The sequence below is a fragment of the Ovis aries genome, chromosome X (genome assembly GCF_016772045.2).
Source record: "Ovis aries strain OAR_USU_Benz2616 breed Rambouillet chromosome X, ARS-UI_Ramb_v3.0, whole genome shotgun sequence".
Classification (NCBI taxonomy): domain Eukaryota; kingdom Metazoa; phylum Chordata; class Mammalia; order Artiodactyla; family Bovidae; genus Ovis; species Ovis aries.
Window position 1 is genome coordinate 38,003,348 of NC_056080.1, and position 12,261 is coordinate 38,015,608.

The following is a 12,261-nucleotide window of genomic DNA, read 5'->3' on the forward strand; positions in this document are numbered from 1 at the left end:
AAAGTAAATTACTATACCAGAACTAAGAATGCAGAAAGACACTACAGTTCTTTTAAACATATATTCATTTGGTTAGATATGAGTTAAACACAGTCAGTTAAGAAGTTTAGTTGGGAATACAACTGACAGTAACGGTTGAGTAACCTTTCTCAAAACTAATGCTTTGATATGTAATCAGATGTTGAGTGGGTTTTCCTGTTGTCCTTGAGTTATAGTTAAGGTCCAACACTGATAACAAAAGACTAATTACTCTAAATCTAAGTTCATCAAGCCATTCAGAGTTGGGGCTAGCCACCCCTCAGAACTGGAGAGAGAGAAAAAAAAGACAGTACCACCACCCACCCTAGTAGTAGTGTTGGTCACTCAGTTGTGTCCGACTCTTTGAAACCCCATGGACTGTAGCCCGCTAGGCTCCTCTGTCCATGGGATTTTCCAGGCAAGAATACTGGAGTGCATTGCCATTCCCTTCTCCAGAGGATCTTCCAGACCCAGGGATTGAACATGGGTCTCCTGCATTGTAGGCAGAGTCTTTACTGTCTCAGCTATAGAGAAGTCCTTAGCACCCACCCTACTCAATCCTAGTTTTAAAGGAAGAACTAACAGAAAGCCCATGGCCCTTGTAAAGTGAGCAGTTTTAACCCGTCACCATTATCAAACATCCTTTCTCTGACTGGGTTGAAGGAGGATGCTCCCCTTTTTCAAAGCAAAGATGGAGGTTTCAAGAGAGTTACTCATAAAGTCATGGATGCCTACTAGTAAGGGAGATTGGACTTTAACTTTCTCATTGGATGTCTCCTTAGCTAGAGGCTTCCTGGACTGTTCCTCTACTATTGGAGGAGAGAAACAAAAATTGAAAAGAGATGACAGAGTGAGGGACTACTAAACAGACAGGGTTCCAGAAACAAACCCCAATTAAGTTCACATTTCCTAAGAGGGACAGAAGATGAATCCCATATGAAGAGAGAGAAGATGCAACTGGGGGTCCCAATCCTGCTGCACCACTGCACGGTGAGAAGAAACAGGCTTAGCCATCAGGAGAATATGTTGTAGCAGCAACAGGTAGGAGAATGAAAGGAACTCCCTAGAATGTAGTCCAGAGACAGGAGATAAAAACTATGAAAGATTAAATGACCTGGAGGAAAGAAACTATTTCAAGAGATCATGAATGAGAATTTTCCAGCATAGTTGACATACACCAAATCTCATTATGAAGTCTTAATGAATCCTAAACAGGATACCTAAAAAGAAATCCACATCTTCATAGATCCCAGTGAAATTCTGAATTAACAAAGAGAAAAAATATCAAAATTAGCCAGAGAGAAAAGACTAACAGTCACTTATAAGGAATGGTTATTTAATCAATAGCCACAATTGAAGCCAGAAGGCCATGGAATAGTATCTTTAATATTCTGATATTCAACGACTGTTGGCTTAGAATTCTGTATCATCAGAAACTACATTTCAAGAATGCAAATAAAATAAAAAAAATTTTCAGGGAATTGAAAATTAAAAGATCTTTATCAACAGATCCTTAGTAAAGTAAATTCTAAAGGATTATCATTCAAGCAGGAGAAAATAATCTCAGATGTAAGATCTGAAATCCAAGAAGGAAAGATAAAGGATAAAATCCAAATTGAGTATATAAAACAATAAAGCAAGTGAATATAAAGTCTAATATCTTAAATGAAAAATAAGATATAACTAAGATATTGGACAAACATGTAAGTATAGAGAGTGGCAATCACAAATAATATTAGGGTTCTTATATTGTTCAGGAGGAGGGTATCATCAAGATAATATAAAACTTCTAAATTTATATGTGCCAGTTCCAAAATCACCAAGGACAGTGACTGCAGCCATGAAATTAAAAGATGCTTTCTCCTTGGAAAGAAAGCTATGACAAACCTAGACAGAGAGACATGTTGATATAGGGCAGAAACCCAAGCAATATTGTAAAGCAATTACCCTTCAGTTAAAAATAAATAAATTTTAACAAGCAGAAACATCATTTTGCCAACAAAGGTCCATATAGTCAAAGCTATGGTTTTTTCCAATAGTCATGTACTGATGTGAGAGTTTGACCAATAAAGAAGGGTGAGTGCTAAAGAATCAATGCTTTTGAACAGTGGTGCTGGAGAAGACTCTTGAGAGGGGCTGTAAGGAGATCAAACCAGTCAATCCTAAAGGAAATTAACTTTGAATATTCAAGAGAAGGTCTGTTGCTGAAGCTCCAATACTTTGGCCGCCTCATAGGAAGAGCCAACTCATTGGAAAAGACCCGGATGCTGGGAAAGATTGAAGGCAGGAGGAGAAGGGGACGACAGAGGATGAGATGGTTAGATAGTATCAGTGACTCAATGGACATGAATTGAAGCAAACTCTGGGAGATAGTGGAGGACAGAGGAGCCTGATGTGCTATAGTCCATGGAGTTGCAAAGAATCAGATATGACTTACCAACTGAACAGCAACAATATATGTCAAAATATGAAACAAGGTGAAATAAAGAAATCCACTGCATCAGTGAAGAAATGTTAACACATCTTTCTCAGGAATTAATAAATTAAGCAGAAAAATTAGTAAAGATATGGAAGATTTGGATATGATAATCAGTAAGCTTGGTCCACTGGACATTTATCAAACACTACATGGCCAAACTGGAGAAAGCACATTTTTTTTCAAGCACATAGGGAACGCTTATAAAAGCTTATTGTATGGTAGACCATAAGATAAGCAGAGAAAGAGGGAATACTCCTCAACTCATTGATGAGGCTAGCACAACCTTGACTTCAAACACAAATCAAAAATAGTATAAGAAAGGAAAGTTACAGTCTGCTCTCAGTGAAGAATATAGATATAGGAACCACAATCACATACTAACAAACTGAATTTAGCAATATTTTAAAAGACTGTCATGTTGAGTTGATCCTGTAAACACAGGATTAATTTAATGTTAGAAAATTGATCAATGTGGTTTACCACATTGACAATTTAAAGGTGAAAAATCATACGGATACATAAAATCAATCTGATAACAAAGTCAATACATAATCATGATCATAACAGTCAGAAAATTAGAAATAAAGGGATCTTCTCTTACCTGATAAAAGATATCTATCACTACTGATAGGAATTATTGCACTTAATGGTGATAAAATGAAAGGATTTCCATTAAGATCCGAAAGGTGAAGGGGCAGGGGAGACAAAGGGTCCTTCTATCACCACTTCTATTCAATTGTACTGGACATCCTAGCTAGTACAATAAAACAAGGAAAAAATTAATGTATGATAATCGAAAAAAGGAAAATCTATAATTAGAGCAGACAATGTGTTTATGTAGAAAATCTGACAAAATTTTTAATTTATGAGAGTTAAAAGTTTTGCAGGTTTCCTGAATTTTAGAAAAATATCTTCTCTACTTCTTGAGTTTTGTTAATAATTTTTTGGCTTATTGTCATATTTTATGACATTTGCAGTCTATCATCTTACTTGAGTGTTAGGCATATATTTAAGAGAAGTGGATGGGGTTGCAAAGAGTCAGACATGACTGAGCGACTGAACTGAACTGAACTGAATGCCTATTGCCAGTTCCTATTGCCCATTGCCAGTTCCTATTGCCAAATGTTTCCATCTTTTGAGAAAATGTTTTATTTTAGTTTCATCAAGAATATTTCAAAGTAATATATTTCCTGAATTGTGTGTCTGAAAATATTTTTCTGTTGGCTCTATACTTGAACAACATTTTAGATAGTTATAATGTTTTAGGACTCTTTTTTTTTCCCCCCTTAGAAGTTTATAAGCATTGGTGTATTTGCTATCTTCTAGTACTCTTGCCTGGAAAATCCCATGGGTGGAGGAGCCTGGTAGGCTGCAGTCCATGGGGTCGCTAAGAGTCGGACACGACTGAAGCGACTTAGCAGCAGTAGCAGCAGCAGGGTTGAATATTATTGTGCAGAAGTCAGAAGTCAACCTTGTTTTTTTCCTTGTAGGTAGTTTTGTCTTTATGTTTTACTGCCCACAGGACACTTTGTTTCTGAAGTCTGGGAACTTTACTAGAATATGTTTCGTTCTTGCTCCTTCTATCAGCCAGGGTGCTATCATTAAAAGACATCCTGCTAGGTATTTCAACAGAGGAGATTTAATATAGGAAACTTCACATGGCTGTCAGAGGGCTGAAAGAACAAAAGGAGAACACTGAGGGAACCCAGAGTAATACGTGTGGCAAACAACTATCACTTCTAAGACTGGAAAAAATAAAGGGAAGAGGTGATCAGAACCTAGAAGTTTAGAGAGAGGGACTTCAGTTCCCGAGGATGGGGTGCTACCTGGCTGGTGTTGCTACCTCCAGAGCTTGAAGAGACCCTGCAGAATTGAACCTCAGACCTCTGAGGAGTGTGCATTTCTGGCTGCTGCTGCTATCTCCAAGGGGCAGGACCAGTCAGTCATGGAAATACCAAAAGAAGCTGGAGACAGGAACTGATAAAGCACCTTTGCTGGTTCTGTGCTTATGGGGAGTATCATACAAAGAGAAGGAAGGATGTTCCCTCTCTCTGCCTTCCAATATTGGTAGAGCCTAACAAGAAACTGGGAAAGCTCCAGGAGCTGGTGATGGACAGGGAAGCCTGGCGTGCTGCAGCCCATGTGGTTGCAAAGAGTTGGAGACAAATGAGTGACTGAACTGAACTGCACAAGAAACCAGCTTGCAAGTGAAAAATGTAGTTTGCCCCAGAATCACCAAGTAGAATATAAAAGAAGGGTATGTTTGGAGATGAGAGATTAATAACTAGCATGCTCATTCAGTATCAAAATGTCCTAGGATATGTCAGGCCATTCCCTTATGCATAGGCAAAGGTTTTTTAATTTCAGCAATGTTTTCTTGATTTCTGTATGTGAATTTTTTTCTTGTTGCATTGTTTCATTCTGAGTTTTTTTTTTTCCTTATGGGCTTCAGATTGGTGAAAAGAAACTGTCTTGTTCACATACGATATGGCTAAATTAATTCCAAGTTTTTAACCATGGTACATACAAATGTAGAAGCAGGAAAGTGCCTACAGAGTGCAGCATGGCTCTGCATGGTTTTCAGAGGTCACTAACACCGCCTCTACCACTAACTCTACTACAACAACAAACAAAACAAAATGTCTTGAAGATGAAAGTCATATAGGGACTGGTTTTGAGATCCTTTCATTTGGGGTTCTATTTAGAGCCTTTGACTTGTCCCCAGATCCTTATCTTCAGTCATTGGGTACATGAAGTTCAATTGAAGGCTATTTTATCTGTGTGTTGGTATAACCTTTAGTTAACACGGAAGCCAAAAATGAGATGTGGAAATTGCATTTTGTTCTAGGGTAATTGCTCTCCTCCATAATGATGAGTGTGGTGGGTGGATTTGTGAGCTTTCCCTGCTAGTCATGCATTCTGTCTTCCTCACCCTGATAGAGTCATCTTTTGCAAATTACCCTCTCAAATGGCAAGCTTCATCTGAAATTAGACACTTTACTAGAGACATGATTTGAGTAACAATTTGAAAGATTCAAAGTTTAAAGGGAATGAGATTGCGTGGGGTTGGGTAGGGGGTGAGATGACAACCACATCAACCACAGGGAGCTGTAATGAGTTATTTCTCTGAATACGTATATTCTCTTGACCTCAGTTTCTTCTGGTGATATTTTGGATCTGATTCCATCGATCTATTTTTTAACTGCTCTTGTTTTATTGTCTTTCCTCCTTGCTTACATTTTTAGCTTTATCTTGTATGAAAATGAATTAGAACCTACCTCCCACAAGCTACCAAACTCACAGCCATCAAACTTCTTGAATTAACTCTCATAACCTGCTCATTGCTTATCCCTTTGACATGTGGACTCCATTTGTACTGCCCCACTGAGACCACTCACTAATGTTACAGATGAATTGCTAATTGTCAACCCCACTGCTGTCTCCTCCCTCTTCCTCTCCATCTCTCTCCATTTTTTCCATGTTCTTCTCTTTGAGCCTCTCTCTTCTCCTGACTTTTATGACACTGAAGTCTCTTTGTTCTACTTCAGACTGCTCCTTCTCTGTATTCTGCACTGATTTTCTTTATCCTCTTTTTCCTAAATGCTTTCCAAGACTGCCACTGGTCATTAGTTTTATCTCACTTTTGAACCATGAGTTCATCCATGTCCATGCTTTCATCTGCCAAACCCGTATCTCTTAATTCAGTGATTTCCTCAAGTTCTATCCCTATGTTCACAGCCTGAAGGACATCACTCCCTGCATAACCCAACAGCGTCTCAACAGGCCCCTAGTTAAACTCATACATTCTCCCACAAATTGTCGCCTTTCCCAAAGCTTGGAAGCCTTTGTTCCTCATTTTATCCAATCAATTGCTAAATCTGGAAGCTCTCTGACTCTGAGACATCTGCATCTGCCCTATTCCATCCTCACTACTCTGCTCCAAATCCTTACAATCACTCATGTTGCTTTTGTAACAAGCTTCTAATTTCTCTCCCTCTACCTTCCTTTCTTGCTCTAATCCATGACATTCAGTAAAGTCAAATTAATTTCCTAAAGCAGAGTGATGATAGACTACTTGTTTGAAAACCTTTAATGGCTCTCCACTTCCAAGTACAAATTTATTATCCCCACATTCAAGCTTCTTTGCGATCTATCCCCAACCCATTCCATGCTTGGTTCCCCCCCCCCTTTATTCCTACTATATGCTATAAGACAATGGAATTACTTGCTCCTTAAATCTGTCCCCATATTCCCTATCTCCATGCCTTTGTTCATACCACCTCCCTCATCTCTGCTTGTTAAAATTTTGACCCATATTCAGTATCATTTTGGATGGATGCCTTCTACACTCTCTTGTAAAAATCTGGTTGAAAATTCTGCCAAGACCCTATCTGAAACTTCAATTATAGCAACGATTACATTAGGTATCTAATTACAGTTTTCTGTGAACTTGGTTTACCCCCCTGCTCAGACTGGAAGCTCCATTTTTCAATTGGGTGATAGGTTGGATGGTATCTGTGCTCTACCCAGATTCCTTTTGCCACTTGACTACTCTGTGGTCTCCATCCACCGATGGCAGTGTTCCTGGAGTTGCCAGGCCAGCACCTGTCTTTGGGCTCTTCTTTAGCGAGCTGCCCTCAGGCTACCAGAGTCACTTTGTCCACAGGCCAGAGGGCTACCACTCTACCCTGAAGTGGGTGAGTGTTGACCAGCAGACATCAAGCATAAGCATATGAAAGCACAGCTACCTGACCTCAAGAAGATACCACTTGGAAGGCTAACTCACACTGAGAGTTCCTCTGTAGGATCATGCTGAAGTTAACCTTTACAGGATTTTGGTTAAGGTATCACCCTGGCTTGACTGCCTCTCCTCCCCTGATCCCTAACCCATCAGCCTGCTTCTCAGGGTGCTGCTAGGAAACCCTAGCTAAGACAAGGAACATTTCAGAGTACCTACCTCATGCCAGGCACCATATTAAACATGTATATAAGTAAGCGCATTTATAATTAAATTTATTTTTTTTTCAATTGAAGGATAATTGCTTTACAGTACTGTGTTGGTTTCTGCCAAACATCAACATGAAATCAGCCATAGGTATACCTAGGTCATTTCATTTGAATTTAACCCTCAAAGCCACCCTGAGAGCTAAGTACTGTTATTATTCTGAATTAACAGATGGGGAAACTGAGGCTTAGAGAGTTTAAATAACTTTTTCAAGACCATATAGCTACTATATTGCAATGCCAGGAATCCAACCAAGGCTTCAGAGGCATTTCAGTCAACCAGTTTTGCTTTGCTATGCTAAATGGAAGCATCTACTCTAAGATGCTCCCCCTCCCCCACTCCACAATCACTGTTTCTTAGTATTCACACCCATCTGCTCTCCTAGAGCGTGAACTGAACCTAGTGATTCACCTCTAACAAACAGAATATGGTGATGGGATGAGGCTTCGTTCCAAGATTTTGAATTTCTTCTTGTTAGCTTGTTTTGATGAAGCAAGCTGCCATGTTGGTGAGATTGATGTGACAAGGGATTCCTAGTGGCTTCCAGTCAAGAGCCAGCAAACAATTGAGGCCCTCAGTCCAAACACTCGCAAGAAACTGAATCCTGCCAACAATCACATGGGTGAGCTTGGAAGTGAATCCTTCCACATCTTGACTGCAGCCTATGCGAGATCCTAAGCCAGAGGGCTCAGTTAAACTGTGCCTGAATTCCTGACTCACAGAAACTGGGAGATAATAAATGTGATATTTGGGGGCTTCCTTGATGGCTCAGCGGTGAAGAATCTGCCTGTAATGCAGGAGACACAGGAGACCTGGGTTCAATCCCTAGGTCGGGAAGATCCCCTGGAGAAGGAAATGGCAACCCACTCCAGTATTCTTGCCTGGAGAATCCCACGGACAGAGGAGCCTGGCGGGCTACAGTCCATAGGGTCACAAAGCGTTGGACACGACTGAGCACACAGCACATTAAAAAACAAAAAAAAAAAAAAACACCAAACCCAGCCAGAATTAAACCAAAACAACAACAACAACAACAAATTGCTACCTGTAAAGCAGAGGCATACTTGTTATTCTGTGTAACACTTGCTACTTCTGGCTCAGTGACTTACCAATAAAAATTCTAACCAGTAATCTATCATCTCTGGTGATTTTACAATCCAGTAAACTTAGCTAGGATGGTGGCCATAAACCACTAGAAAAGCATTAACTTTCCAGTGTGATCACTACTGGGTGCCCTTAGAACCAAGTAAACAATGAATAAATTAGGAGTGAGGATTGGGTAAGGATTTTTCTTTTTATTGCATCTAAAATAAACTTTTGGTTTTGTGCTTATTTCAATCAATCAATCAGCCAATCAGTAAGGGACAATGCAAATTGGGTACCAGCTGGCTTATTGCACAATGATGAGTAAAGTTATGTCGGGCGCCTCCCAGTCAACATCATGTTCTTCAGTGTGTGCCTCTCCCGGCCCTGTCTCCCCACCCACACGTAGCACAGTTGTCATGTAAATGGACATCAGCCAAGCATGATTTCTCCAGCTCTCTATGCCTCTTGTTGCCATGGGATGACAGATTAAAACTCAGAGAGGATAGAAGTAAAATTGAAAACCATGCAGCCTTTTAACTCCTACAGCAAGAAAAGGTAGTAATGGAATGAATGACACTGAACCAGAGGAATCCACTCTGATGGTAGGAGTAGAAAAAGTCCAGAAGACAAAAGCAATTGCATAACGAACTGCGGGGAAAAGTGCACGCCTTCTCCATCCTTTTCAAACAGCAGTTGGCAGCAACTGTCCTGAGTTGTCTGAGATTGTTCTCGTTTTAGCACTGAAAGTCCTGTGTCCAGGGAAACCGCTCAGTCCCTGGCAAACCAGAATGTTTGGTCACCCTAGCAACAACGATTAATTCCCAAAGGGCTCTGCTCCCATTGATGTTTGCTTTTTAATTGGAGGGTCAATAAAAAGCTATTTTCTTAAACTTTTCTTTTTGAAAGCTATAAATATCCTATTGGCAGAGCTTATTTTTCAAGGTAGTGCCATAAATTCTATTTCTTCCACTAAAAAGTGAAAAAGACATTGGAAAGACTTTCCTAATCTTACTTAGATTTAAGCTGAAAGGTGGGGGATGAAATAGGGGAGAAGTTTTGGAAGATACAAAGCTTTCAAAAATATGGACTAAAAGTACATTTAAATGTATCAGTATATTATTGATTGGGGGAATCATTTGGCTGAATATAAAGGTACGAGTTGGGCTTCCCTGGTGGCTCAGTGGTAAATAATCCGCCCGCCAACACAGGAGACATGAGTTTGATCCCTGGATCAGGACGATCCTCTGGAGAAGGCAATGGCTACTCACTCCAGTATTATTGCCTGGAGAATTCCATGGACAGAGGAGCCTAGCAGGCTACAGTCCATGGGGTCTCAAAGAGTCGGACATGACTTACCGACTAAACAACAACAACAAATGTACAGTTAGTTATTTTTACCCCTAGCGATCTCGTCCTACAGTTTGCAAATCTTACAACCAAAAGATTACCTTGGAGGTAATCTAATTCAAGCTCCTGATGTTTAGATAGCACTCAAGGAAGCCTGAGCTTGTGTTCTGCTGCCTACTACAGACCCCTGGTTCTGGGAGATCTTAATAAGTGTTATATAATAAAAGAATTCCTTAGTCACATGTTTTGGAAATATAAAGGTAAGTTTCTTGACTGAAGACATTTTCTAGGCATTTGATATGTTCACAGTGACTCACACCCAAAAAGTACATTAGAATCACCTGGGGAACTTTTAGAAATTACAGGTGACTGGGCCCCACCCAGATCTAGGGAATAAGAGAAAAAATATCACTCTCTGGATAGTTCAGATATTCACTTGGTTAAGATCACTGGCTAATGTACGCTGTGAATCTATAAGAGTCAGAAAAATCTGAAATATATTCCAACCTGACTTATCATATAAATGTTTTTCCTTCCCTCTCTCCCTCCCTCCTCGTCCTCATCCTTCCTTTCCTTCCCTTTTTACTCCTTCCTTCCTTTTCTTCCCTTTCTTTCCCTTTTGTTTCCTTTCCTTTTGGTTTTGGGAAATACTGATCGTATTTTTGAGGTACAGTTTGTCTGATCAACTATTATAAGGAGGAAAAATAAAAAATTATAGTGATATCTGTAAATACAACTTGATTTATTTAAAAACAGGCTATTTTACACTTTCTTTATCTAACTATTTGACATGAAAATTTAGAAACATCTAGGAAAATAAGGAGAGGAGGTAGTATCATGAATCTCCTTACACCATCACCCAGTTCAACATTTATCAACACATGGTCATCTTATTTCATCTATATCTTCAACCACTTCTCCCCTCTTTCCACCACTGGAGTTTTATAAAGCTAAACCCAGATAACCATATTATTTTATTCATAAATATTTCAAAATATATCAGTAAAAGATACTAATTCTTTTTAATATAATTGCAATACCATTATCACATCCAATAATAATAATAATTCTTTGATATTATTCAATATTCAGTTAGAATGCGAACTAAGAAATTAAGGTGAATTGACATCTTACTAATAATACATTTTCCTAAACAGAATATGGTATCTTTTTATCCATTCATGTATATTTTTGTGTATCTCAGAAGTGTGTTATAGTTTCTCTCATATAGGTTTTGGAGTTTTTAAAAATAAGTTTCCTACGAGGTATTATATTTTACTTATTTTGTTTTATTATTTGTTATTTTAAGTGGGGTCTTCCATTATATTTTCCAACTTGCTATTGCTTCTATATATAAAGTTTATTAATTTTAATCAATACTATGAAGGTATAATTTACATGCAGCAACATGTACTTTTTAATAAATGTGTGTATCCGCTTAACCACCTTCCCAATTATTGACTTTTATATGTATACACTGATTTTATAACCTACTAATTTATTCAATTTCATTTTAATACATACTTCCATAATTCTTACCAGCTTTTGGATATTCATTTGAAAATGTGTCACATTCCATTTTTTTTGTTTGTTTTAGTTCTCTAGCCCATCATGTCAAAAAGATTTTCCAGTCAATGCTGTTATAGAAATAGATTCAATGTCAAAGACTGACTGCTCCTAGAGATTTAAATTGTTGTTACAGGAATAAAGAAAAGTGATCCTCTTTGCAACAGGTGTCATGCTAAATTCAAGTTTACTGATGCAAGCAGTTAATAATAATTGGAATGTGAGCTGACTCAAGAATAGACATCCGGTTCATTAATATTTGCTTCAGAGAAATAGGCTCAAATGTTCTTCTTGAGTCTCGGTGGCTCCATGACCTTGATGTTTAGATGAATACATTTCTAGCTGATCCCAGTACTAAGGCTGTCATTACTCAGAGAATTCCAAATGACCGCTCTCTGGAAAAATGTGTTTACTAAGCTCCAGCTGTTATCCTTATGAATATTTAGGAAGCTACAGTGACTGGCAATGATCTCAGTGCCCCCAAAATGTGATGGCTTTATCTGAAAGTTGAAAGGCAGCAAATCACCTCCCTAGCAGATACCAGAATAAAAGCAGCTTTGCATGGGAGTGGGAGCTTTACGGACTGAATTTCCTGGGGAGCATCAACGCTATGAAGATAGATTGCTAGGTATCTAGGGGCAAAGTAATGAGTGACATACGGAGCAAGGTTGTGGGGACAGAAGGGTAAGCCACACTGTTTGGAGGATACAGGGAGGACAGAATGGGTTCCTCTGGCAGTCCCAAGGGCCAATAGAGACTG